General features: G+C 43.6%; 1 long non-coding RNA gene across 2 annotated transcripts in view; it reads right to left on the reverse strand.

Moving 5' to 3' along the window:
- Positions 1–3,085: 3,085 nt before the first annotated feature.
- Positions 3,086–27,819, reverse strand: part of LOC310761353 — a 54,123-nt gene continuing 29,389 nt past the window's right edge. The window contains exons 3-4 of one of the 2 annotated variants that reach the window (XR_014547419.1): positions 16,102–16,170; positions 3,086–3,293 (exon numbers count right to left, since the gene is read on the reverse strand). This is a non-coding gene — a long non-coding RNA (uncharacterized lncRNA). Of the gene's footprint in view, positions 3,294–15,653; positions 15,747–16,101; positions 16,171–27,819 lie in introns of those variants that run through there. The other variant, XR_014547420.1, reaches the window with a different exon arrangement.

Raw genomic sequence — 27,819 nt, forward strand, 5'->3', positions numbered from 1 at the left:
GTAAGCATAGAGTAACTAGCTGAATCTCTGGGAGGCAGAGGGAGGGGGAATGACTGGCTGAATCAGTGCCTGCGTTCTTTCAAGATATTTTGACAATACTTAAGATGAAGGCTTTGAACAATTCTGCATTCAAAGCACAAAATGCCTTTTACAAGACTAGGTGCGACGCCTTTACCATCTGGGCAGAATTCTAATGCTATCTTACATTCTTGTTCCATGGGACCCTCACATTTCTGTCATTTCAGTTGTCAGCGGCAGTCCTTATTATTGGAAAACATTCACACTTGTCATACAATTGCCAGTGGAATTCCATAATAGTAGACAAACTCAAACATGGTCTCCTTGACCTAGTGAAGTGGTTTATACTATGGTTTTGTGGTTTGGATAGCTTTTGACAACCGCATGCTTCATCAAAAGCCGTTGTTGCTATGGTGGCGGTGGTATGTTCTTCAGTTGGTTAGTTAGTTTCGCAAGGCCATGCCTTACGGAAGGCAGTATCAGGTGATGGTGAACAGGACAATCCAAGGAAAAGCGTCTTGCTTCTCATCAGTAGGATTGCTGTGCTTACAGGGAGGACAATGTGGCAGGAATGTCCACGTGGCGCAGGAGCGGTGGTAGGAGCACAGAAATGGCTCTGCCACTGAACTTGTGCTGATCTCCCTGCCATTGTACTTCTCCTCCTTCTACTAAGTGCGGTGGGAAGCCAGCTGACCATGGAAAAAATTACGGAGAAGGAAATGGGGAGTAAGCATAAAGGCTCTGAGTTCGGCTGGTAGGAGAATCAATTTTTGAACCAGCCCTTGCATTGTCATAGTGTAATTGCCATAGTTCCCCCTTCTATGAAAATTGTTACATAACACTTTCGGCAGGCCAAGCTGCCCTTAAAGGACATGGCACAGCAAATGGAGGTTAATCAGACACTCCGCTGATCTGCCTTTCAATCTTCAGGTGCCTCTTGTGCTGATGTATCCACAATTCTCTATGCTGGGCACTTGTCGTGATGAGGCAATCAGTGATGGGGGAGTCATTTGTTGGTTTATATTTTAATGTGGCCTTATAAATTTTCACTTTCTGAACCAGTAATGAATGGAAACACAGCTCTTCTTTGAAATCCACCTCTTTGAATTTTGCAGTGCAGTCCTCCAACCAAAGTGTGCATATTAGGGTTTTTTTAAAAAAAAAAAGAAAAAGAAAAAGAAAAAAAATGCCCAGAGATTTATTTTCACTAATAAACATATCTTCACTAAATTAAGCGTTTTCACTATTATACTTTTTTGCACTAATATATACTTATTTGCACTAATATGCATACAGAAGTCCATTCTATAAGGCGGCGGGGGGGGGGGGATTGCCTGTGCAGGAAAACTGTATAAAGAAATGTGCATTTTAGGAGAAATGCATACAAAAAAATAAGTCCAATTTCCTGAGCAGGCTTTACGAAAGAAAAAGGTTGGACCAAACTGGAAACTATGAGAAACTAAAATTGACAGATTAGCCCATCCTTAAGAGAAGATGGGGACTGGTGTCCTTTTTCTACAATGCACTTAAACATTCACTTAAAGTTAGTTACGGAATTGAAGCAGCCCGCTGAGTGTTTTAAAACATCATTCACTGTTAACAGTTATTGGAGCAACAGAGTTAGAATCATAGAATCATAGAATCATAGAATCATAGAGTTGGAAGAGACCACAAGGGTCATCGAGTCCAACCCCCTGCCAAGCAGGAAACACCATCAGAGCACTCCTGACATATGGTTGTCAAGCCTCTGCTTAAAGACCTCCAAAGAAGGAGACTCCACCACACTCCTTGGCAGCAAATTCCACTGTCAAACAGCTCTTACTGTCAGGAAGTTCTTCCTAATGTTTAGGTGGAATCTTCTTTCTTGTAGTTTGGATCCATTGCTCCGTGTCCGCTTCTCTGGAGCAGCAGAAAACAACCTTTCTCCCTCCTCTATGTGACATCCTTTTATATATTTGAACATGGCTATCGTATCACCCCTTAACCTCCTCTTCTCCAGGCTAAACATGCCCAGCTCCCTTAGCCGTTCCTCATAAGGCATCGTTTCCAGGCCTTTGACCATTTTGGTTGCCCTCCTCTGGACACGTTCCAGTTTGTCAGTGTCCTTCTTGAACTGTGGTGCCCAGAACTGGACACAGTACTCCAGGTGAGGTCTGACCAGAGCAGAATACAGTGGCACTATTACTTCCCTTGATCTAGATGCTATACTCCTATTGATGCAGCCCAGAATTGCATTGGCTTTTTTAGCTGCCGCGTCACACTGTTGGCTCATGTCAAGTTTGTGGTCAACCAAGACTCCTAGATCCTTTTCACATGTACTGCTTTTCACATGTACTGAGTTGGGGCAAAGCAATGCTGCTCGTCATTTATTCTTTCCATGAAGGCCAGATCCTTTTGAGCGATGACTGAAAGATTGTTAACTGTGAGAACCGTGCTACTCAGGGCCAAGGAAATGTCCATAGTCCTGTTGCTTCAGAACACTGAAGTCTCCAGGAAACAGGCCTTTGGACCAGCAGTTCCAGCACTGGTCCTGCCCATGTAATGTCCCAGTTTGAAGCCATACTATGGTTACTGCTGATGAAAACACCATCGGTGGCTGTATCTGCTCCATACTTTCAACAGTCACAGTGGGGTCCTGAGTATCAGCAGAGTCATTCTCCCCCTCTTTTGGTGGAGTCCGGTGGAAGGACTGCTCCACAGGGTCCTAACCTCCCACCAACATCACATACTGGAGATTAGGATGGCTCTGTGTGTGCTGTGTTTTAAAGTAGATGTCAGCTTTAGGTAATTGATATTGTAAAAGGAAAGGAGATTCATATTTAGGAGATGTGTCACCATGGTTGATTTCTAATGGTGGCTGTGTCCATTACTTGCCATTGTTATTTATCCCAAAATATAGGAAAGTGTTTATACTAATTTGCAGTTACTTATTTGTCCTTTGTGCCATTTGCAGGAAAGTCTCTAGAGTAGTATTCCAAACTATATATGCACGCAAATCGGTCGCAAAGTTTGCATTCCAAACTATAAAGATTTGCAGACAACTACCGAATTGTTAAGGGGTGCTGCTTGTTTAATTTTTGTTCTATCTCTGCTTTCTTTTTAAATAACGAAAATGCATTGTTTGTGAATTTTCTTGATTTTGGAGTTCTCTGCTTCATTGTGTGGAATCAAATATATGTGTGAGGAATCTGAAGGTCTTTGGACAATTAATAAATCTAAAGCAAAGAAACTGTCCTTGCTATTGTCCCAGAACATTTGTCCTTTGCTTCCTACTCCTGCCAATAGAGAAAAAAATAATTTATTAAATTTAAAGCGAATGACCATTTCTTCACTGGCAAAGATTCTCTCTATCAACTTATTTCAACACACTCCTATATGAGGATATTGCCAAGAGGTTTTCAAGGGCATTTTTGGTGCTGTCTACCATTTCCTTTTATTCCTACTGCCAACTCCAAATACTACTACTACTACTACTACTACTACTAATAATAATAATAATAATAATTTATTTGTATGCCGCCCATCTGACTGGGTTACCACAGCCCTCTGGGCAGCTCTCAACAAAGAACAGTAAAAACACAACTTCCCTGAACAGGGCTGCCTTCAAATGTCTTTTAAAAATCACCTAGCTGAATATAATTATATAAATATGGTTATAAAATGATAATCGCATATGGAAAGACATATTGACGCAGTTTGTGTGTTCAAATATACATGCTTGCTTGCATGTATGTGCAAAAACAGCACTAGAATTTGCACATGCATTTCAACATAGCTTCTCCAGTGTGGTGGAAGCCAGAAGTAGAACGTGGAAATGCAAGGGGGAGAGAGAAGGTCTGAGACTAAACCTGCTTTGTCACCTGAGACTCATATCAGCCACTTTCACACCTTACCCCAAGCTACACGTACATTACTCATTTCTTCAATACAACTATTTTGTATTACAATTGGAAAACTGCTTAGATGCAACAATAAAAGAGGATTATTTTCCCCAACCCAGCAATGATATTATTTCCAGGTTATCAGGACAAATTAGTAAGGAAGACTTTCATAAGTAGTTTTTTGTCCATTTTCCAATCAGGTAGAGGAAGACCTGGAGGGAATTTTAGCATTTGTGGAACATCACATTGGTGGACTAAGATCATGGTCCTGAAAGAACGTCAACACTGAAAGTATGCACTGTTTGGCATGGAGGTCAAAGAAATCCCACTCCTAGTATAAAATCAATATTTTAACCATAACATTTAGAAATAAGAATCAGCCATGAAATTCAACCATGACATTATGGTGCAGGAAGAGCAACACCTGCATATATTATCTCCACTGTGATAGAACAAGCCTTGCAATTCTGCTGATGAGGCATTTAAAGAAAGTCCAGCTCTAAGGTAACTCTTCTAATTAGCCTCCCGCAGGCAGAGTGTTACAAGGCAATGCAGGATACTTTTAACTATTTCTCAGAAGTGCATGTGTGTGACCCATACCTTGTGGCAGATGAGGTACTTTAAGCATTGCTTTTGATCTGTATGTCACTCTTCCCTACATAATTGTGTCTCTAGAGGAACTCTGGGGGGAAATGAAGATGCAGTGAAAGATAATGATGATATCAGATAAAGAGAATACAGTTGCTTCAACCTTTCTATGCATGACAGATTTGTCTTGGTTCGTATAAAGCTTCTCAACTTTCCTCTACCCCTGTAGGTTAAACTTTTTTTTCCCCTCCAGAGGGTTCTGACAACTTCCTGTGGATTTTCTTCAGTACTGTGTGTGAGGATGTGATTTAGCCAAAGTTAAGCACTTGAAAGCCTGGCTGATTTAAGCAGGGGAACTCAGCATATTCTGATGACACTCAGCTCTCCTTCTCCTTTAGGTGAGGCAGTAGAAAAGCTGGATCGGCGTCTTGCCTCAATAATGGACTGGATGAGAGCCAACAAACTGAAACACAATCTACATTAGATTGAGGCACTGTTAGTGGGTGGTTCCCTAGACCAGATAGCTGGGAGGTTGCCTGCTCTTGGTGGGGTTCCACTTCCTCTGACGGAGCAGGTTCGTAGCTTGGGGATAATCCTGGATCCTTTACTGTCACTGGAGTGCCTTCCATCAGCTTCAGCTGCTGGCCCAGCTGTGCCCTTATCTGGACAGGGATAGCCTAACTTCTGTCATCTATGCTTTGGCAACCTCAAGTTTAGATTACTTCGATGGGTTGCTTAGGATACAAGCTGCCTCTGAAGACAGTTCAGAAATTTCAGCTAGTGCAAAATTCAGTGGCCAGGTTGCTCACCAGGGCAAGACGGTTTGAGCATGTTACACCGATCCTATTCTGGCTGCACTGGCTACCAAGTAGTTTCCAGGCCCAATTCAAAGTGCTGGTTTTGACCTCTAAAGTCTTAAATGGCTCAGGACTGCAATACCCGAAGGACCGCCACTCATATTGGGGAGCAAAGATAGTGAACAGCAAGTAAGAAAATGCTCAGAAATGAGAGCGGCTGGGGGAAAGTGAAAGAGGAGAGTGGCTGATGGATGGATGGATGGATGGATGGATGGATGGATGGATGGAGGGATGGATGGATGGGTGTGTACATGAAAAAATGTGCTGAGCATGAATGGGATGGATGAATGGATCAGTGTGAATGGCCTTGCCCATCACTGTCTTTGGTCCTGACCTCTCCTGGCATGCAGCACTGAAATTATGACCCAAATCAGAATGTGGGCCTCTGACTGGAAAAAGTTCCCCACTTCGGCCCTAACCTTTGAAAGTTATTTAAAACCAGAACTTTGAGTTGAGTCCAGTAGCAGTTCTGCTTGCTTCATTTTTCATGTTCTTAAAAAATAAAAAATAAAATCAAACACACTTCACTTAAATTGAGACAGGAACATTTTTTGCAGGACAAAGCAGAAACCTCAGCAACGGGAAATGTTTTTTCTTAGAACGGGTATTCAGCCACCAGCCAGCCTAAAAAGGCAAGGTAAAAGAAGACTGAGTAGCTTAGGTTAAAGCACTTCCCTTTGGCTGCTATTTCAGTGCACACCAAGTCTCGCAACAGAAGCTAACAGACAGGATAAAGCCCCCTGAGGCTCTTAAACAGCATCCAAATCAGTGTCCAGAATGAAGATAAATACCACACAATTTAACATTAGCTTCTCTCCCCACCAGCACCCCAGTCTCCTGCATCAAAACATTGCAGTACACAGTGCAATATAAGCGCTTAGCATATCCCAGGGCATTTTCTTGCAATAAAATCATTATGGAAAGATCGACCTTAAAAGGACAATTGAAAGTCAGCAATAGGGTAAATTAAAAGGGTAAAAAATTAGCCTTGCACATAAATATACCAAGGGGGAGCCGGAGCGCCTCAGGCAGAGTGAACAAAATAGCATAGAATTAAAATAAGAAGGCCTTGCAGTCTTGGAATTTGAATAGATATATGAAACCAGCAGAGAATACTAGTACCTCGGCAAGCTTTTACAAATCCCGAAAAGTAGCTTTAAACAAATAAAAAGATCTTCAAGCAAACTTTTGTTAAAAGTAGCAATTTTATATATGTATGTATCCATCTGAGATTTACAGCCCATGAAAAGGCTAATAGGATTAAGCTAATAGGACTTATTTATCTCATCTAAAACAGTCAATAGTCTTCTCTTCCTTGTTCCTGAAAAAGAAAATTTGGGGATGAAACGGCTGTAAATGAGTTCAACTGAGATGTTACAAATTTGTGTCCGGTTTTCTAAGAAGAGCTGCAACCAAAATGTTCAGCCATTGAAGAGAATGTAAGATTTCCTGCACAGGTAGAGATGGAAGCTTCTTTCAATACGAGTTCTTTCTGTTTCTCATTTTTCTGTTCTTAATAGAATATATACTATATAATAAGAGAATGCATTTTTGTATGCTGTTTTCATGCATACTTTCCCCTAAAATGTGCATTTTTGTAAATATTATTAGGTTGGAAAATCGCACTGCCAGATTTGGGTGTGTGAGTTTCAAAGGTTAGTCCATGTGTGTTCGGGGCAGTTTGCCCCTAGCAAGCTTCCCACTTATGCATACTGGTGCAAATGGCGTTGGGCAGGATCAACGTAGCAAAGGAGGCCCCCATGGGAAGGCTGGCAGGGAGAGAGATTGGCCATGGCATGCCTTAAACATGGATTAAGATTTCTGCATGGTTGATAACCTTCACCACAGACACCCAATGGCACCCTGTGTGCCTAGCTTGAACCACACCAGGGCTCAAGACAGGGTAATCCCCATGGGGTTGGGGCATTTTCCAACCCTCAGCATTTTCCAACCCAACAGCAAGAGCTGTTGGAATGTGCAATGGGACCTTTGTCCTACTGCTATGCCAACCCTGCTTTCAAAAAGATTTGGCTTGATTTTTTACCCAACGCTGCGTGTTCTCTGACCGTTTCACCACTGCCCCGAGACCCCAAATTGTCCCTGCCTGTCAGGCAGCAGAGGAACCAACCCCCACGGCAGGTTGCCAGGAATGGATAAGACAAGGAAAAGTCCTAATCATCTGCTTTTTATTCAACATTCACAGAGAGAGGCTTGGGAATGCAGACTTTAAACAATAGACTAGAATAATGGCGTTGTCCCGAGTGAGTTTCCACCCCCTCTGTCTCTCCCACTTTTTCATGCGTCATTGCTACAGGTGCTGAAAAGTGCCCTCTGCCTTTGAGCTTTTTGCTCTGTTACTTTCAAGGCTCGTCGGGTTCCGGGAGAGGAGGGTTCTGGAATGCTTTCTAAAGACACTGTGTCCATCAGCTGTCTCTCCCCTGATGCTTCTTTTTCTTCCTCCTCCTCTCCCATTATTTTCCAGCTTTCCCCCTCATCTGCCTCTGAGCTGTGATCTCCTTCCAACCCCTGTTGTAATTCTGAACTGTCCTCTTCTTCCCTGGAAGAGTCAGGCTGGGGAGGTGCTCTCCACAATTCCTCCTCTGCCAGTCCCTGACATCGCCAGGGCAAAGCTTCTTTTCCTTCCTTCTTTATTTGTTTGCTCTTATCACTCTGAATGTAGGGACACGGGTGGCGCTGTGGTCTAAACCACTGAGCCTCATGGGCTTGCAGATCAGAAGGTTGGCGGTTCGAATCCCCGCGGCAGTGTGCGCTCCCGTTGCTCAGTCCCAGCTCCTGCTAACATAGCACTTCGAAAGCATGCCAAAAAGTGCAACTTGATAAATAGATACCGCTCCGTCAGGAAGGTAAACGGCGTTTCCGTGCGCTGCTCTGGTTTTGGTGTTCCATTGCGCCAGAAGTGGCTTAGTCATGCTGGCTACATGACCTGGAAAAACTGTCTGTGGACAAATGCCAGCTCCCTCAGTCTGTAAAGCAAGATGACGCTGCAACCCCAGAGTCATCTGCGACTGGACTTAACTGTCAGGGGTCCTTTACCTTTTTATCACTCTGAATAATTTGGCATCCACAGCAAACTTGTCCATCTTACTACTCCAGCTCATTTATGAACAAATTAAACACACACAAACACACAAACATTTCCCAACAGGGACCCTGGAGGCAGAAGGCGAGTGGAGTGCAGCTGCTTTGCTAGTGTGCTGGTCCCGGGGGGCTACTGTGTGGCGTGGTCCAAGTCCAGTCCGAGGTCAAGGGTGTGGTATGGAGGCTGTCTGTCAAGGCTGAAGTGGGGTCCAAGGCAAGGAGTCGGGTGTGGTCAGGAACTCTGGAAGAAGAGCAGGACAGGGTGCCAGCAGGAACAGGTTACCAACAATGTTGCTCCCGCAACCTGGGACTGGGCTGGCTGGCTTTTATCTGACCCAAGGCATAGGGCGGTCCCAGTCCACAGGTGACTTGCCTCTCCTGGCCTGGAGGCGAGCACTCCTCCTGCGAGAACTTAGTTCCCTCCGCCTCTCTGCCCTGAGCCTCTGCAGCTCAGGAGAGGCTGGAGGGTTACTGGACTCAGAGGCAACCTCTCCTTCCCCTGATGGGGCTGAGAGTGGAGCACCTGCAGGCAATGGGTCCTCAATCACCTCCGGAGCCAGAGCAGATTCAGCTGGTGTCTGCTCCTGAGGATCCAGCACAGGTGAGGACCCTTCAGGCTCATGCCCCAGTCCCAGCTCAGCTGGTCCTGGAGGCAGGGACTCCTGTGCAGGCTGGGATTCCTCAGGTTCAGCCACTGAATCCGATTCCCAGGCTATCACAGCTAGCTTCCCAGTAGCTGAGTCACTGCGGTTCTGGGAGAGGGGTCAGGAATGCTTTCAAGGGACACTGAGTCTGTTAGCTGTCTCTCCCCTGGTGCTTCTTCTTCCTGCTGCTCTCCCAATATTTCCCAGCTTCTACCCTCTGAACTATGACCTTCTGCAAACCACTGTTCTTACTCTATACTGTCCATTCCTCCTCAGTCCAGCCCCTGACGCTTGATAAACAGTAGGAGCCCACTTCCTGAGAAGCTAACACAGTGGCTCCACCCCAAATGGTGAGCCACCTCAGTAACCTCACTTCTTGCAAGCTTCCATTGTGAGAACTGTCTATTTATTATTTTCTCTGCTTACTGGCTGGGAAAGGTTCTGGAGAGGCACTTCTGGATAAATAAAATGGCACCAGAACAGATAAACAATGTGCTGAGTATACAAAGCAGCTTCATTTATTCATGTGGTGGGGAGAATTGCTCTTGACACTTTGCTGCTTGAGAAATGTTGTTGAAATGAGCATAAACAGCAATTAATGCATATGTGGCTCAAGGGGGATGTCACCTCACCCAATCCTTGGGGAATTTTTTTTTAAATTTTTTTTTAAGCTCTGATCTTTTTCATGTGACTAAACAGCAGGAATGCTAACTGCATAATACTTGGGGTCATTTTTGCTTGGAAATTAATTATATGAGTGTATAAACTATGCTAAAATGTAGGTGAGTAATTTCTCTCAATTAAATGGAAGATTATTCAGGGACATGTGAGAACTTGGACCAAGTCCTACATTCTATATTTTTGCAAGATACCAAGATACATTTAAAGTTTCACTATATTTGTTTCTCTAGCAGGCAACAGTGGAGAGCTTTAACTTTGGAAAACTTACAGCGCATTGCAGAAGTCTTATAAAGCTAAATGCAAGCATATGTATTTCAAAGTTCACATAGCTCTAGGGTAATATGTTATGCAGTTCTATTTACTGCCATAAGATAGTAGTTTATTATGGGTGATTGCTTTTTTCATTTCGTTCAGTTGTTATGAAACAGAACGACAGCCGTATAAACTTCCCATAAATCTTCACAATCTGTTTCTTAAGGGAATGTCTGAAGGGAGCGTCACTTACCCAGATGTAAGTGAAGGGGGGGGGGGCACGAAAGAAGAGAACGTTTTGTGTGAGTGACTACTTGAGGAATGCTTTCACCACACAATGCAAAACTTGTGAATAGCAAATATAGACTTTAAACAATAGACCAGAAAGATGTGGAAGTAGAACAGTCGCAAAATGTTATTTTGTAAGAAAGGTAAACATTGCTGTCTTTATTTTTTCCTAGGCAGATAACATTTCCTGAATACAAAATCAATTCTGCCGAATTTCTGGTTTTTTTATGGGAAGCTTGAAGTCATTAGGATTCCACACTTCAGAATGCTGGAATGTTATGCTGAATCTTTTGATAATACAATATGTTATATTGTATTGTATTTCAAACATTAGCTACTTTGCTGTAATTAAAGCTGCTCCTCCCACAATGATTTAGTGCAGAAATTTGGTAAGGAAAGCACAGGGGATCTGCAGAAATAATGCAAGCTGCATGGGAACTATCACAAACAGGAGTCACCTAGAACCCACCCCTACTTAATGGGAAGAGAAATCCAATCTCCCAATTCAACATACTGGAGGGGGCTTGGATAAGGCAGATGTGTCCCTCCCCCCAGTTCTGCAGGGGAAGATCCTACTTCTATGGAGGTTCTCACTTCATGCACTGAAAATGTGGACAGGAAGAAGCTGCTACCAGAACTATCTTAACCCATGGCATCCAGTGTAAAATGCTGAAACAGGGCATTTTGAAAGTGGAGAGGAGGCAGAACTGGGGTGGCCAAGCATCTGCTAGGTCACGGTAGCTCAGCATATGGCCCAAGAGCTGCATGTGGCTCTCAAGATATTTTTGGTGGCCCTCAGCAACATTTGAACACTCCAGAAGGCAGGCAAGGGCCCACAGCCTAGCTCACTAGCTGGCCAGGTCGGGCTCGCTAGTTCTGGGAGGAGGTATATGATTCCCCAGCTGGAATAGGCTGGGAGCAGGTGTGGGTCACATGCATCATCAATCCCAGCAGGCATAGCATAAGAGGGCAGCAGAGCTGAGGTGATGTGTTTGTTCACTTGCCCATGTCGAAGGACCTTAACGTGGATAGTCAAGGACCTCCATGCAACTGTACTTTGGGCTTAAAGCTGGACTGCATCCTGACTTCAGACTTGGATTGACCCTGAACCTCATTTCCTGACCTTTGGCCTCTGGAGTTTGAATTTTGGACTTTGCTGGTGCTGATTGACCCTTGAATTTTGAACTTGGACTTGGCACAGTGTCTGGTTACCAGGTTGGCCAGGATCAGGACATTCAGCAAGAATGGCTACAGTTGAAATAGTAATACATTACATCACATTATTTTGAGTAAGATTGTGATTAGGGGACTTGTGTGGCTGCTCTGCTACTGATGAGCAACTTTGTTTAGAACATACAGATGTGGACCAGACAGACCTTCAAGTAGAGGACTCATTCAAACAGAACTAGCTGTACCTTCTGGTGTTGTAGGAGGCCCCAACTGAGAAACCTTCCCCAAGCCCCAAGGCTTTTGGTATGTGAACCAGACACGCATCAAATCAGCTCCTTCCCCTGCTATCTGGCCATTCAACAACTGGATAAACCTACAGTGAAACACAGAATGGGTAGGTAGGTGCCATAACCAGAAGCCAAGATGCTAGCACGTATGCCAAACGTATGGTGGCTCTGACATTAATATACAATTGACTCTTAACTTGAGCCACATTATGTTCCAACAAGGGCCTAAGGAGGCAGAGAATCTCTGGGATTTCCTTTTCAGAAGCTTTCTGAAAACTCAGAAAAGACACTGCAGAAATAGAGTATTATTAAATTAATCAGCTTATACTTAATTTAATCATGCTAGTAAATTTTAACGTGTGTTTTATTGTGGGGAAAATTATTTGACTGCGTTCTTGGCAGCCAATATAATTAAAACTAAAAGTATATCATTGAGACACAGCTCAGACCAGAGACGAGTGGTTCCTAAAATAAAACCAAGGGCATTTTGTTTCCACGTCTCATTGCAAATGCATTGGCAAATTTATAGTCACAGGCACACAAAAATGTTATACTCAGGACTTTAACTTCCTTAAAAAAAAAAAAAAGCCCCATTAGTTCTGGTTTTTTAACTCAGAAGCTGGGAGATGGGAAAATAAAATTAGATTCCATCTTCTTCAAATTACCTATTGATTTAATGTGTCACATTATCAAAAGGAACTAAAAATAAAAGTGCATTGCAAAAATTACTGCACTGAGTACATAAGGGGGGGAAGCCTAGGCTGTTCCAAAAAGGGGTTCACAGCAACTCCAGAACTGAAGTCGCGGCTTCCAAATATTCCTTCTGTTCTGAGTTGATAAGGCACATCTACTAATTCATAGAAGTTCCTGTAGTCTTGCCTCCTCCTTCCCCTCTGTTTTCTCCCCTGCAACCCCTCTTAATAGAATCTTTCATCACACACAGCAGCTGTAGGGACTTCTTCAAAACCCCAACATTTAAAAATTAGATTACATGCCAAAATCTTATTTCAGCATTGTTTTTCTTGCCAGAATTCCTGGGTCTTATACCAGCAGGAACACTTCAAGAAATGAATGGCTGTTATAACAGGCAAATATGGCAAGAAAAACCCATGCTCATTTTTAAAAGCCCCCAAAAGAGATGTATAAAATAATTGCCCCAATCCAGCTAAGGAGATTTACAGGTTAAAAGCAGGCTTTTAGGAGCATATCATTCCTGGATTGAGAAGTATAGATATTAAGTAAATGGGCACTGAGATACACTGCCAAATGTGCATCCAAGTAGAGATTGATCCTGAGGAAAATTCCAGTGGGCACCTCCTATTCACATTCTTGCACATTGAGTCACACGCCCATGCCATATTTACAGATGACTAGATTCAGATGACTAGATTCATTTGTGAAATCTATTAGGGGATGCAAGAATGCCCCTTTAGTTAAGGCGAATAGCAGCTGCATGCTTCGGCTGTTCTAAGTTTCAAACTTCTGTTGCTTTATAAAAAATGGCACCTGCTGAGAAAAAACACACACATTTGGAATGCATGACGTATACCCGGACAAAAAATCTCAACGTTTGTTTCCGGATTTTCACTTTTTGAAATGTGGCAACCCTATCTGAGGGAGAGCTATGAATGTGCCAAATTTCAAATACAGTCGTACCTTGGGTTAAGTACTTAATTTGTTCCGGAGGTCCGTTCTTAACCTGAAGCTGTTCTTAACCTGAAGCACCACTTTAGCTAATGGGGCCGCCAGAGCACAATTTCTGTTCTCACCCTGAAGCAAAGTTCTTAACCCGAGGTACTATTTCTGGGTTAGCGGAGTCTGTAACCTGAAGCGAATGTAACCCGAGGTACCAGTGTATATGCAGTAAAAATTGCCACAATTAAAGCAATTAAACGGCCTCAGCCTAGTATACCCGAAGGAGCATCTCCACCCCCATCATTTAAGGAACCACAGAAAGAGGGGGAAGGAAGACAAGTTTTGAAATGTCAAAATGATTGTAAACTTTGTGAAATGTATAAACTTGAAAAGTAGAAATAAAAAAAGAGAAACTCAAAAAGGAAGGAAGGAAGGAAGGAAGGAAGGAAGGAAGGAAGGAAGGAAGGAAGGAAGGAAGAAATGGGTGTGGATCAAATCACCAGATAATTCCTCTAGTAATACCATAAGGCTCACATGCTTCATAAGGCAATACAAGCCCAGGATAATGTGTGGCATATTTGCTGGTCCCAAGCCCTCCATCCTCCCCATGTGGATTTGGGCTTCAAATATGAAAGGTGGGAGTGCTTGGAGGCTTACAACTTAGCTTACATGCACCCACACTTTCCCTCCATCTTTCAGACCCACTTCCTCTGCCTGGGACCAGCACATATGTCCCATCTTTCCTGGGCTTCTTGCATTGCCTTATGAAATGTTGACAGACACAATTTGTGACATTGACATTGTGCATTATCAGCGCTGATCACAAAGCATGTCTATTAAGGCATCAGTCTTATCTTCCAGTTTCCTGGCTTTGTGGTTCGTCATACAATACTAGAAAGCCTAACTCTGATCTTAAATTGGCTTCTTCTCCTTCTCCTTCTCCATTGAATTTAGTGGACAACCCTATGCCTACTCAGTTGGAAACAAGAGTCATTGAACACAATGGGCCAACTAGATGGAGGGACGGGTGGACAGAGGGAGCATTTTTTTCTTTTAGTTTCGTGAAATGCAATCGGAGAAGGACAGATAATTGGAAACTTGACAATGCTAACCATCTATTTAGCAAAAGATATGGAGCAGGAGGCAGTATCCTTTCCCCAGGGCATTTTTAGAACAGCAGTCCATGCACTTAAGCCTTCTTCTGCACAGGAAATATCCTTACTAGAATACCTGAATTAGCCCAACTGCTTTCCAAGATAACCTCTCTATATGCAAATATTTTGTCATTACTACTTTCCGTGAAAGCGGCGTTCCTTGATATTTCTTCCATCAAAGCACAGAAGAGGAGAGCTGGGCTTCATAATTCTAACCATGTACTCTGAGATACTCACCATTTAATAACCACTGGATTTAAGGGGCTTTTGAGCATGCAGCTATTTGAAATGTTGTCGATGTTTACACGCAGAATAGTTTGTGAAAAGGTGATGTGAAAATTCATTGAGCATTGGAGAGTGGCGCTGAATAGCAATATGTTTGTTAGCACACATACAAAGACGTATGATGGAAACAAACACAAGCTATTAGTATTTGCATTGTATTAACTCCCCCCCCCCCATAATGATATATAGGTATGTAAATCAGGATAGTCTCTCATACTGATTTTGAGGTAAAAAGTAGTGCTTCTGTGTAAGTGATTTCCCCTTCCCTAAAAAATATATATGCTTATTTGGCACAATAGTTATAATTTTATAGCACTACTTCCTTCTATTGCCCCCCTTTTAATGCCTTTGTACTATGTTTGTTCTAATTGCTAATTATTTATTTACTTAAGGTAAAGGTAAAGGGACCCCTGACCATTAGTCCAGTCGTGGCTGACTCTGGGCTTGCGGCGCTCATCTCACTTTATTCGCCGAGAGAGCTGGCGTACAGCTTCCGGGTCATGTGGCCAGCATGACTAAGCCGCTTCTAGCGAACCAGAGCAGTGCACGAAAACGCCGTTTACCTTCCTGCCAGAGCGGTACCTATTTATCTACTTGCACTTTGATGTGCTTTCGAACTGCTAGGTTGGCAGGAGCAGGGACCGAGCAACGGGAACTCACCCTATCGCGGGGATTCAAACCGCCGACCTTCTGATTGACAAGTCCTAGGCTCTGTGGTTTAACCCACAGGGCCACCCACGTCCCTTATTTATTTACTTATTTTACAGCTAATTTCACATAGCAAATAAGGTGATGTCACAACACAATGTGGTCAGCTGGTTTTAGCTACATTTTAATATCACTGAGGGCAAATTCAAAAGCAGTGCTTACTGACTAGACAATTACTTTAGCCGCAATCTCACAGAATCTGCAAAAAAGGAGAGTGCTTTTTTGAAGCTGTCAGAAGCGTTCATGAAAAACAATGCATACTTTCAATCCTAAGAATAAACATGTCAAAACCTACCGTACCTCTTATTACCTAATGACTTTTTCCAATATTTTCAAAATGTGAATAATGTTCCAAATCTAATTGGGTTAACAAAAACTCAGTTTTGTTATTGTGTGTGTGTGTGCATGTTCAATCTAAAACCCCTTTCCGAGAAATATAAGGATCGGAGCACAATCCCACAAAATGGGCATGATCCAACCCAAACGAAGAATGTTTGCATCCAGTAAAAGTCAAATAAATCTCTCTCAGATCAACAGGACTGAAATGTGCTTACCTTTGGCTGGTTTGTGCCCATGTTGTGTACAGTTAAGGACATTTGAGCTCCAAAGAAGTCATCTTTTCACTGGGAAGAAAGAACATTTGTCCATTTAGAAGGAGAAGTTTCTCTTTCTTTGAGGATACCTTTGCCAGCTTAAATGAGTAATCTATTTGTTCTTCCATTGTTGGAAGTAAATTCAATATGCATTTGAATGATTAAATGCTATAATGGGAGTAAACATAATTCATGCTGATCTTATTTACATACAAGTTTCAAACTAGTCTCAGGTCCAGGAGATAAAAGGGTTCCCATTAAAGATTTATTGAAGATTTAAACAAATGTGACTACCTTGAGGCCAGTCAGAAAATCTATTAAAACAATGCAAATTAAAATATGGAACCACGCAGATTGAAAGGAATAATTGAGGAGCAATGCAACTGCTAAAGAATATTTGCTGCACATTGGGTGTGGCAACAACTTCCCAAGCCAATATGATCCTACAACAACAACAACAACAACAGTCTTTCCTCAGACACTGGGTTACAATATTTAAGTTCAAAAGGGCATAAGTGTACAGTTGGATTAAAAAAAAATCATTAGTAAAGAAGGGGACAGAAAAAGAAAGAAATCCATTAATGCACCTTGGATTTCACCATTAATAATAACAGTACAGTTCATACAGCTCCTTGTGAAGTACAGTGCAATTCTATATATGTCTTCTTAGAAGTAAGCCCTATTTTGTTCACTGCCAGGTAGGTGAGCATAGGACTGCAGAGCAGTGGCGTAGCGTGGGTTGTCAGCACCCGGGGCAAGGCAAGTAATTTGCGCCCCCTAACCCGTGGATTTGCGCCCCCTAACCCATGGATTTGCCCTAACCCCAGATGTTGCGCCCGGTGCGGCCGGCCCCCCCTGCACCCCCCACGCTACGCCACTGCTGCAGAGTTAGTGACAGAGGAAGCGGAACAAAAGTAATAAATCATAATGAATTACAGGAAAAACCTGTATGACCACAGAAATTGTATATGAATTGGTTAACCCCATTTCAATGTACATATCAGAAGGGCCAAAAAAGTGGAGGTGCCTCATTTTAATGCCTTACTGATGAGCTTCCAGCCAATTCCTTTTAGATTGGATTAGCACCTTTGAGTCCAAATCTATCTTGAAGACCTTGGGTGGTGCGGCAGACATATTTGTCCATCCTACTTATGATAGCGTTGAATGAAATGATATGGAAAACCAATTTTGAGTGAAATGATACAGAAAACTTATTAAAGTGAATCTGTGAATAATAATGCCACTTTCATGTTATATTTCAATATTTAGTCCGATATATTTAGCAACAGAAAATGCATGCTTTCATAGCTCAGGATGAAGAGCATGAGACTCTTAATCTCAGGGTTGTGGGTTTGAGCTCCACATTGGGCAAAAATATCCCTGCATTGGAGGGAGTTGGACTAGGTGACGCTCATGGTCCCTTCCAACTCTATGATTCTATGATTTGCATTCTGATACCTTCCTAATGCTGGAACATAGATGGTGAAATGATGTGGACAGCATTTGGAGACAAATTTATTTATGGCATGAGAAGTTCAAGTCTCATATCTGCATCTTTTTCTTCCCATGCACTTATTCATTGGATATACCATTGTATTACAATGGATGGAACTCACTGAAGTGAGTTAGGTTTCAGGGAATCCGTTGTGCAGCTGATCAGGAAGGTTCTGTAGTTCCTCAAAGTCCAATGAAACACATACTTCTGTGGGATATAATCCATTGGTACAGTCAACGTTCCTTATTTGCCTAGAGTCGGCACATGCAGGGGGACATCCAGTTCGTTTTCCACTGCTCTGGAGCTTCCTCCCCCTGCATGTGATCTGGGAGATGGGCGTGGCTCTGGCTGACTCCATAAAAGAGCTGATTCATGCAGCCATTTTCTCAGTTCGTCTTGATAATGTTATTGTCTTGTTGCTGTTCTTTTGCAGCCATTTTGTATTCTTAATGCAATTTTGCTGTCTGCTGGCTCTCAGCTAGTAGCACATGAGTTCATTCTCCCTATGAGATGAACTTACAGTTTCTTTGTGTAACTACCAAGTAAAGTCTGCCTTTCAGGGATCAAATCGCAAACTGAAATATGAGTAAACTTTTTGTTACTTTGCTCAGAAAGACTCTTGTGTCTTTATTCTTTTAGGAGGGATCAAAGGGGACACCAGGAATAAACTTAACTAAGAGAGTCAAATGAATCTGAAAACTAACTTCCAGCTATATTGAGGGGAATCTGCTCTGCTGTATCGCATACTAGCGTGAGTGAAGGAAGGATAATACTTATTCAGTATATCCTTTCCTACTATCCTTAACATTCCCACAACTGCAATGAATCAACAAGTAAGGAGGAAGGTTTAGATAGCAGACTTCAGCAAGGGCATGTAATATTGCAGAGCCACGAGACAGAAATAGATTTATGTATGCACAAAGGACAGCCAGCTGCAGGAGCAGCACCTTAGAGACAGTGATCTCATCTTATTGTCTAGATACAGCCTGGGCAGGAAAGAACTGGGAATTCAGCTCCTTAGCTTGGGATCACTTACTGCAGGGAAGAATTAGAAGTTCACACCTGTTTGGAGCACCATTTTCTACAACAGGTAACATGGGTTGTCTTCCTCCTGCAGCCCCTTCCTCTGGCACTCTTTTTCTTGCCAATAATGGGAGTCTATATCAAGAGAAATGACGCTCTGGGGTTGAAAATTAGTTCTATAGAAGAGCAGATGTCCAGTTCCTATCACCTCCATCTCCATTTGGCTCCTAATATCACAACCTTGCCAATACCTTGCTATTGGGGCCACAGGGTCTTTCACCATCAGAGACAAAGCAACCTGCTCTGGTACCTGGAGTGGAGCTCGTCCCAGGGGGCATGGCGTGCATCCCAGGGGGCATGGTGTGCTGCCCACAGGGGCCATGGTGCATGTCCTGGGGGCATGGCACCCCCCTTTGGAATGGCACCTGGAGCAGCCCATCCCCCGCCCCCCTTGGAATGCCCCTTGTCCCCATCATTAGTAGTTTGAGTCTCATGTGTTACTAGAGTGTTTCAGTTTTGTTTTCTCTCCACTTCTCATTCATCCAGGCTCCAATCCGGTTTGCCACATTTCTGCATTGCTTTGTGAATTGTTTTAAGAAGTCAGCATACATGTTAGCATCTATAGACATTACACTGTTCACATGAGTTGAGCTGTGTGAGAAGCGATTTGCACATATTGGAACCAATTCGTAGTATATGTATCAGTCTTCCTCCCAGTTACAGACAGAAGGTACCTATGCACAGAAGTTACTGCCTCTGTGGTTTCTCCCATAGTGGTCTAGGTCAGGGGTCTGCAACCCGTGGCTCCGGAGCAGCATGTGGCTCTTTTACACCTTTGCCGCGGCTCCGGGGCGGATACTAGCGAGGGGAGGAGGCGCATTGTGTGCCCTGACACTCCCCACTGTGGCGGGCGCTGTACTGGCTGTGACGTCGCATGGGGGCGGTGCGTGCGTTAGTCATGCACCGTCCCAACGTCACCTTCCCGCCCACCCACCTGCTACATTGTAAGGGGCATGTACGCTGGTCACTGCACTGAAAGGGGGCATGTACGCTGGTCACTGTTTTGAAGGGGAGTGAAGAACACACACACAAAAAAGGTAACTTGTTAATTTAACGTTTATTTCTATGAGGAGGAGTAATTCTGAGGGGTCAAACAAAGAAATAATAAAAAAGTGACAAAAAAGTTATTTTTATAATGACGAGTTTTGCAGCTCCCAGTTTTTTTTTCTTCGGAAACGGGTCCAAGTGGCTCTTTTTGTCTTAAAGGTTGCAGACCCCTGGTCTAGGTATATATATATTAAAGCTTGCACTTGTGCTTTTCATTCTGATATCATGAAAGCAAGGCTTTTTGGAGCTCCACCACTTGTGAGATATGCAAGCAACATGTCAAAATAAGTCACCAGGAAGATTTTGCTTATGAGTTGTATGCAACTTGGTGCTAAGGTGGATGTGTTTTCTTGTACAAAGGAATATTCTCCCCTTCTCCTTCCCCAGGCTTAATCTGTGCTGGGGCTTCTCCCACCCTCCAGAATGCTAGTGCTGATCTTTGTGTTAGTGCAATTATTTAGTTGCATTCTGCCCTATATTTGGATTAGCAAATATACCCACTTCACGTTCACGAGGTCCTCTTTGTGGTACTGGGTCTTCAACACTGAAAGTACAGTGGGTGGGTGTGAGAGAGAGCCTTTTCAGCTGAGAGGTCCAAATTGTTAAATTGCCCTCAAAGGGAATTTCATCATTTGTCCCCACCTTTTAACTGCTTCTAAATGGGCTCTCAAGCCTGTTTTATTCATGCAGGCATTCATTATTGTTATTTTTGCTTAGAGCCTATAATGTTTTAGCTGCACACTGAGATGCTTTGTGATGTTGATGCTGCTATTATATTTGTGTTTTTCATGGTTATGATTGTATTATAATTTGCATTGTATTGTGCATTGTTTTGCTTTGAAAGCCACTGTTGTGTGCATTTGTCACAGAAAGGCAGGGTGAAAATGCTAGTATAAATAAAGAAAACAACAGCAGAGACACTTGTGCAACCAAAGGTAGATGAAAAGGATGGTCTAAAATGCTAGAAAAGCTGCTAGTTAGATTTTAATCAACTTCAGCTTTTGGCCATGTTATATCCTCTGTTGTTGTTTAGTCTCCGCCCCCATCGTTCTGCCCGGATGCTGAGGTCCAGCGCCGAGGGCCTTCTGGCGGTTCCCTCATTGCGAGAAGCAAAGCTACAGGGAACCAGGCAGAGGGCCTTCTCGGTAGTGGCGCCCGCCCTGTGGAATGCCTTTCCAGCAGATGTCAAAGCGATAAACAACTACCTGGCATTCAGAAGACATCTTAAGGCAGCCCTGTTCAGGGAAGTTTTTAACGTGTGATATTTTAGTGTATTTTTGGTTTCTATGGAAGCTGCCCAGAGTGGCTGGGGAGGCCCAGCCAGATGGGCGGGGTATAAATAATAAATTATATTATTATTATTATTATTATTATAGTCGTTTAGTAGTGTCCAACTCTTTGTGACCCCATGGCCCAGAGCACGCCAGGCACTCCTGTCTTCCACTGCCTCCCACAGTTTGGTCAGACTCATGTTTGTAGCTTCGAGAACACTGTCCAACCGCCTCGTCCTCTGCCGTCCCCTTCTCCTTGTGCCCTCCATCTTTCCCAACATCAGGGTCTTTTCCAGGGAGTCTTCTCTTCTCATGAGGTGGCCAAAGTACTGGAGCCTCAGCTTCAGGGTCTGTCCTTCCAGTGAGCACTCAGGGCTGAATTCCTTAAGAATGGATCAGTTTGATCTTCTTGCAGTCCATGGGACTCTCAAGAGTCTCCTCCAGCACCATAATTCAAAAGCATCAATTCTTCGGCGATCAGCCTTCTTCATGGTCCAGCTCTCACTTCCATACATCACTACTGGGAAAACCATAGCTTTAACTATACCTCTAGCTCCAAACAATAGAAACATAAAATTGTAGAGTTGGAAAAGACGTTGAGGGTCATCTAGTCCTGCAATGCAGGAATCTCAACTAAAGCATCTATGACAGACGGTCGTCCAACCTCTGCTTAAAAACATCCAAAGAAGGAGAGTCCACCACCTTCCAAAGGAGTCCATTCCACTGAATTAAAATCTATTACATACTTTTCTTTCCTCTTGGTGTGTTAATGAGCAATCTATTTCCCCAAACCAATTTGTGCAACACAGTGCCCTCTTTTTACAGAATAAAAACAACAACACAGCACAGGTATATCCCCAGAGGACTAGTACATGCATTCCCTTCATTGATTACATTGTACTGTATTGATAATTACATCGTGTTACATCACTTAGCAGAATGATAACATTAACAGCAGAATGAGAATACATCATACACTGGATAAAAAGGCAACGAATCCAGTAATTAAGAGCAGGACACTTTATCAGAGGAAAAAACGCAATCAAACTTGATTACCTGACCAGCTTAAGAATTCCAAAACTATGTACCATCTTTCAACCCAAAGATGTATCAGAAACCAAGTTTCTGTTTCACCCAGCAACATTGACTGTCAAAGTTACATGTTCTTAATGTGAGCCCCCCAACACACTGTATTTGCTTATTTAGTGACAAATTAGAAAAGATACTGTGAGATCAAAGCTGTTGTCCATCCTCCCATCATGTACATCTGGAGGGGATTAGAGCTGGTGGAATCTGTCTATCCCTTATCCTCTGTACTGTTTTGCTGAAAGAGTGCCCCACGCTCAAAACAATACAAATGGCAGCTTCAATGATTATTGGGAGAATGGGTGGTATTGAGGAATGATCCAACGTCCCCATTCCCAGCACCATTCTTCCAACTCTACCCTTCCTGATAGTTGGATCTGCTTTGAATTTATAGATATATATGAAGCAGCTGACCATGTAAAATTAACAGCTGATCACACTGGCTGTTGTACTTTATCATGTCATGTTATATTCCGATAGCATGTGTTCAGCTATTGTAATGGGTTCATTTCATGGATGAATCTGCCAGTTTTGGTTTCTCCAGGATTCTCATTTTTTTCCAGTCTTAAGTTCAGTCTGCTATGATTCCTTGCCAGTTTGTGCAAGTCCTCACCCAGTTTGTGCAAGTCCTCACCCAAAACTGCAAGCCTTTCAGTGGTACCTTGGTTCTCAAACTTAATCTGTTCTGGAAGTCTGTTCCAAAACCAAAGCGTTCCAAAACCAAAGCACACTTTCCCATAGAAAATAATGCAGAATGGATTAATCTGCTCCAGACTTTTAAAAACAACCCCTAAAACAGCAATTTAACATGAATTTTACTATCTAACAAGACCATTGATCCATAAAATGAAAGCAATAATCAATGTAGTGTACTATAAAATAAATAAAACAGTATTGTAGATGATAAAAATAAAAATAATTATTTTTTCTTACCTGCACTGATGATAGTCATTGTTTGCATGGGGGGCTTTTATCCATTTCCGCAGTCACACAATCAATCAATCAATCAATCAATCAGTAGTTGAACTAGGATCCACACAGTCACAAAAACAAATTAACTGAAAAAGCCTCAAAACAAAAAACGCAAAATAAATAGCAAAAACCAAAGCAGCAAATATAACCTGCAAATATCACCTCAGAACACTGCAGTCGGAAACGGAAGGCTTGAATTACAATGAGGGGGCGCAAATTAGCAGCGTAACAGGAAACACAGGGGGACTGAAAATGGAGCACGTTCGGCTTCCGAAAAATGTTCAAAAACCAGAACACCTACTTCTGGTTTTGCAGCGTTCGTGTTCCAAGTTGTTCGTGAACTAAGCTGTTCGAAAACTGAGGTACCACTGTATTATTGTACACATATTTTGTCTGACTGTGCTGGTCCCGGGGGGAGGTTACCATGAGGCATGGTCAGAGTCTGGTCCTGGGTCGAGGGTCTGGAGACTGCCCACCAAGGACGAAGCGGGGTCCAAAGCGAGGAGCCGGGCAAGGTCGGGAACTCTGGAAGAACAGGTCTGGGTGCTGGCAGAAACAGGTTTCCAACGATGTTGTTCCCGCAACCTGGGACCGGGCTGACTGGCCTTTATCTTCTCTGAGGCCAGGGGCGGTCCCGGCCCACAGGTGACCCGCCTCTCCTGGCCTTAAGGCGAGCACTCCTCTTGAGAGAACCCAGTTCCCTCCGCCTCTCTGCCCTGAGCCTCTGCAGCTCAGGAGAGGCTGGAGGGTTACTGGACCCAGGGGGAGGCTCACCCTCCCCTGACAGGGCTGGGAGAGGTGCACCTGTAGGCAATGGGTCCTCAATCACCTCCGGAGCCAGAGTGGATTCATCTGGTGTCTGCTCCTGAGGATCCGGCATAGGTGCAGGCACTTCAGATTCAAGGCCCTGCCCCGGCTCAGCCGGCCCTGGAGGCGGGGACTCCTGTGCAGGCTGGGATTCCTCCGGTTCAGCCTCTGAATCAGATTCCCAGGCCATCACACTGACGAACTTAACCACAAAATTGGGAGAAGTGTGAATTTTGAAGGATAGTTGTGTTTTGGCTCATGTTATTTTGGGTAGGTTCATATTGAAATGCAAACCAAACCAAACCTCTCTCTGATCCCATCCTCCTGTCCTTGGCTTGCCAATCGCAAAATTGCAAACCATTGCAAATACAAAAAACAGCCATCTGTGAGAATGTAGGGAAGTACCAGAACAACCCAAAGGTCTGTCTAGCATTTCACCACCATTCAAATAACACCCACCCAGCGAGATTTCTCTAGAAGCTCATCAGCAGTGTGTGATGAACCCCTATCCCTTCTGGTTTGTTACAAACATCTCATATACTCCATGCAAACCTGGAGCGTCCAAGCAACTACCATGGATTATAGTAACTAGTAAATGGTAGACCATTTTTTCCTGATTTTATCTAGCAGTTTTTAAAAAGTCACAAAAGCTCATAGTCATCACCACAGCTTTTGAAAGTGGATTCCATACATTCACTGTTTGTATGTATTTCCTTTCGCATCAAATAAATTCAACATTGAGTTATGTCTGGTGGGAGAAATGTTCTCCTTTTCTTCCTCACATTCAAGAGAAGCCATTGTTTTGTCTGTATAACAGTAATTACACGAGTAGGTGACATTGTCTGTGCTTCAACCAGAAGAAGATGAAACTTTAAAAATTTCTAATTAAGCCCCAGGCCTACACAGTTTGGTAGAAATTAGAGGAGAGAGCCTTTTAACTAGTTCTGAAAGATGCTCTGAGTTTCTGAAGAGAACTCCGAAAGTAGGATAATGAGCTATCGGAATCTGAATTGGTACTTTTATAAATAAACTTTCCCATTTTGAAGAATATTTCCCAGCCTACTGTAATGTTGGAGAATTATAACACTCTTGTTTAAACTAGAGGAAAACTTATCAAAAGCTTTCTCACACTGAGAGGGAAATGACATTTTTTGTGTTATTAAAATGTAATGTATGCTAATAATTAGGTTTGAATTATTTAAAATCACAAAACTACTCATAGACCAAAGCCACAATGAAAATTCTGTAGGAATCAACATAAACAACTTTGATTAGTCAAACAATCATGTGTTGTCAATACATTAATTAAATGCAATTTTTATAACTGGGTGCCCAGAAATGTGGCTTATATTTAAGCAGTATCAGCACAGTGTGATAAATTAAGCATTTGCAGTGGGATGGAAAAGAAAGGAGACAAAGACAGAGGTGATGGCTGGAAATGGGATTAAAAAGAAGACCATCGGTTTATAAAAAGGACAGGGTATAGTACCCAGGGCCATCTTAAGCATATCCGGTGCTGTGGTGCAAAGATCCCTCCGGCGCCCCTTTCCCAGCATTTTCGACCTTTTTTTAGGGCTGGAGGAGGCGGGCAGCAGCTGGAGGGTGGCTCCTCTGGCGGGGAAGAGGCGGAGGCTGGACGTGGCACCTCCTGGCTCAGCTGGCCGCTTTGTGCTGCGGTGACCACGGCAGGCAGCAAACCGAGCAAGCGGGCCTGTGTCGAGTGAGCGAGGGCGCATGCGCCGCTCCCGCCAAGTGTCGGCTCGGTTTTTTCCCTTTTAGCCTTCTGGCACCCTGCAGAATTCGGTGCCTTCAGCGTAAAGGGAAAAAATCAAGCCGGCGCTCGGTGGGAGCAGCGCACGCACCGTCGTTCACACAGCCTGCTAGTTCGGTGTTCCCCGGACTCTCGCCTGGTGCCCTCCAGAACTTGGCGCCATGGCGGCCAGCACCACTAGCATCTATGGGTAAGACGGGCCTGATAGTACCATAGATAATAAGATAATAAGACAGGTCTGGAGGGGTTGATCCCATCTGTAACACCTAAGGGAACTAGAGAAGTCCCCTTGGCGTAACTCTATGAACCAAGGAGCTAACTAGGGGAAAACAACTATTGTGTCATGCCTTTGGTATCATAGATCAGAGGTTTTCAACTAGTGTACTGTGGCAGCCTGGGGTACCTTGAATGATGGTCAAGGGTGCTGCAGGCAACACTGGCCTCTTTCATTGTGGTTCCTGCGCAATGTTTGCCATCTTGCCAAAGGTTGCAGGCAGCTTTACCTGCAGCAATTGCATGTTGATTGCCCTCTTAAAAGACAAAGTCCAGCAACTGGAGGAACGTGTAGCTACGCTCCAAAGAATTAGAGAGTTGGAGCTCTTCTTGGAAGCAACAGAGCACACCGTCTCCACCAAGGAGGAGACAGGGGACTCCCCTGAGAAGGAGGCTAGTTCACCAACACAGGAGCCAGATATATGGAGAAACGTGACTCAAAGAAGTAGGAGGCCCAGGGTTCGCTCTGATTGTTTAGAAATACACAATCGCTTTGAGGTCCTCTCCCCTAGCATGGAAGACGAAGAGCAGACTCCATTTGAGGATCTCTCCCTCATTACAGTCGATCAGGTATATGAAGACGAGCAGCAAAGTCAGCCCTCAGGGAATGTGCAGGCGACCTTGGAACGGACAGCTCACGGAAGAACCCCGACCAGACCTAAGAGGAGGCGTGTAGTGGTGATAGGGGATTCCCTACTGAGGGGAACAGAAGCAGTGATCTGTGGGCCTGACAAGATGTCTCGGGAAGTGTGCTGTCTCCCCGGGGCTAAGATCCAAGATGTAACTGAACGACTGCAAGGAATCATAAAACCCACTGACAAATACCCCTTCCTCTTGGTTCATGTGGGAACCAATGACACTGCAAGCAATAGCCTCCAGAAGATCAAAAGAGATTACGAGGCTCTGGGCAGGAAATTGAAGCAATTAAATGCACAAATTGTCATCTCATCTGTCCTCCCAGTTGAACGACGTGGCCCAGGGAGAGAGGGAAAAATAGTGGAAGTGAACAACTGGCTTCGCAAATGGTGTAAACAGGAACGGTTTGGATTCTTAGATCACGGAATGCAGTTTCTTGAAGATGGACTTCTGGCAAGCGATGGGCTGCACCTCACAACGGTTGGGAGGAATGTTTTTGCAAAAAATCTCAGAAACCTCATCAGGAGGGCTTTAAACTGACTAATGTGGGGGAGGGAGACAGTGGTCCTGAAGGTAGGAGTCTATCAATTGATGAAGATGATCATCCAAATGTCATAGACCGAATGGAGCAAACAGCACGCAGACCTAGTGGTGGGAGGAAAAAATCCTTAAATAAGAGACACGGGGGAATGATTAATGGACTTCAATGTCTGTACACTAATGCGCAAAGCATGGGAAATAAACAAGATGAGCTTGAGCTCTTGGTGCAGCAAACTAAATATGACATAATAGGAATCACTGAAACCTGGTGGGATAAGTCCCACGATTGGAATGTAATAATGGAGGGATACAATCTATTTCAGAGAAACAGACCAGACAAGAAAGGAGGAGGAGTGGCGTTATATGTCAGGGATGTGTATACCTGTGAAGAGATCCAAGATTTAGAACCTCAAAGCCAAAGTGAGAGCATTTGGGTCAAAATTAAGGGAGAGAAGAATAACAGTGACCTCATTGTGGGAGTTTACTATAGATCCCCAAGCCAAACGGAGGACATAGATGATGCCTTCCTGGAACAGATGGCCAAGCATGCAAAAGGAAGGGAGATAGTAGTAATGGGGGACTTCAATTACCCGGATATTTGTTGGATGTCAAACTCAGCCAAGAGCATAAGGTCAAACAGATTCCTCACTGGCCTTGCAGACAACTTCATTGTCCAGAAAGTGGGAGAAGCAACAAGA

This window comes from Podarcis filfolensis, assembly GCF_964270895.1.
Source record: "Podarcis filfolensis genome assembly, chromosome: 4".
Taxonomy (NCBI): domain Eukaryota; kingdom Metazoa; phylum Chordata; class Lepidosauria; order Squamata; family Lacertidae; genus Podarcis; species Podarcis filfolensis.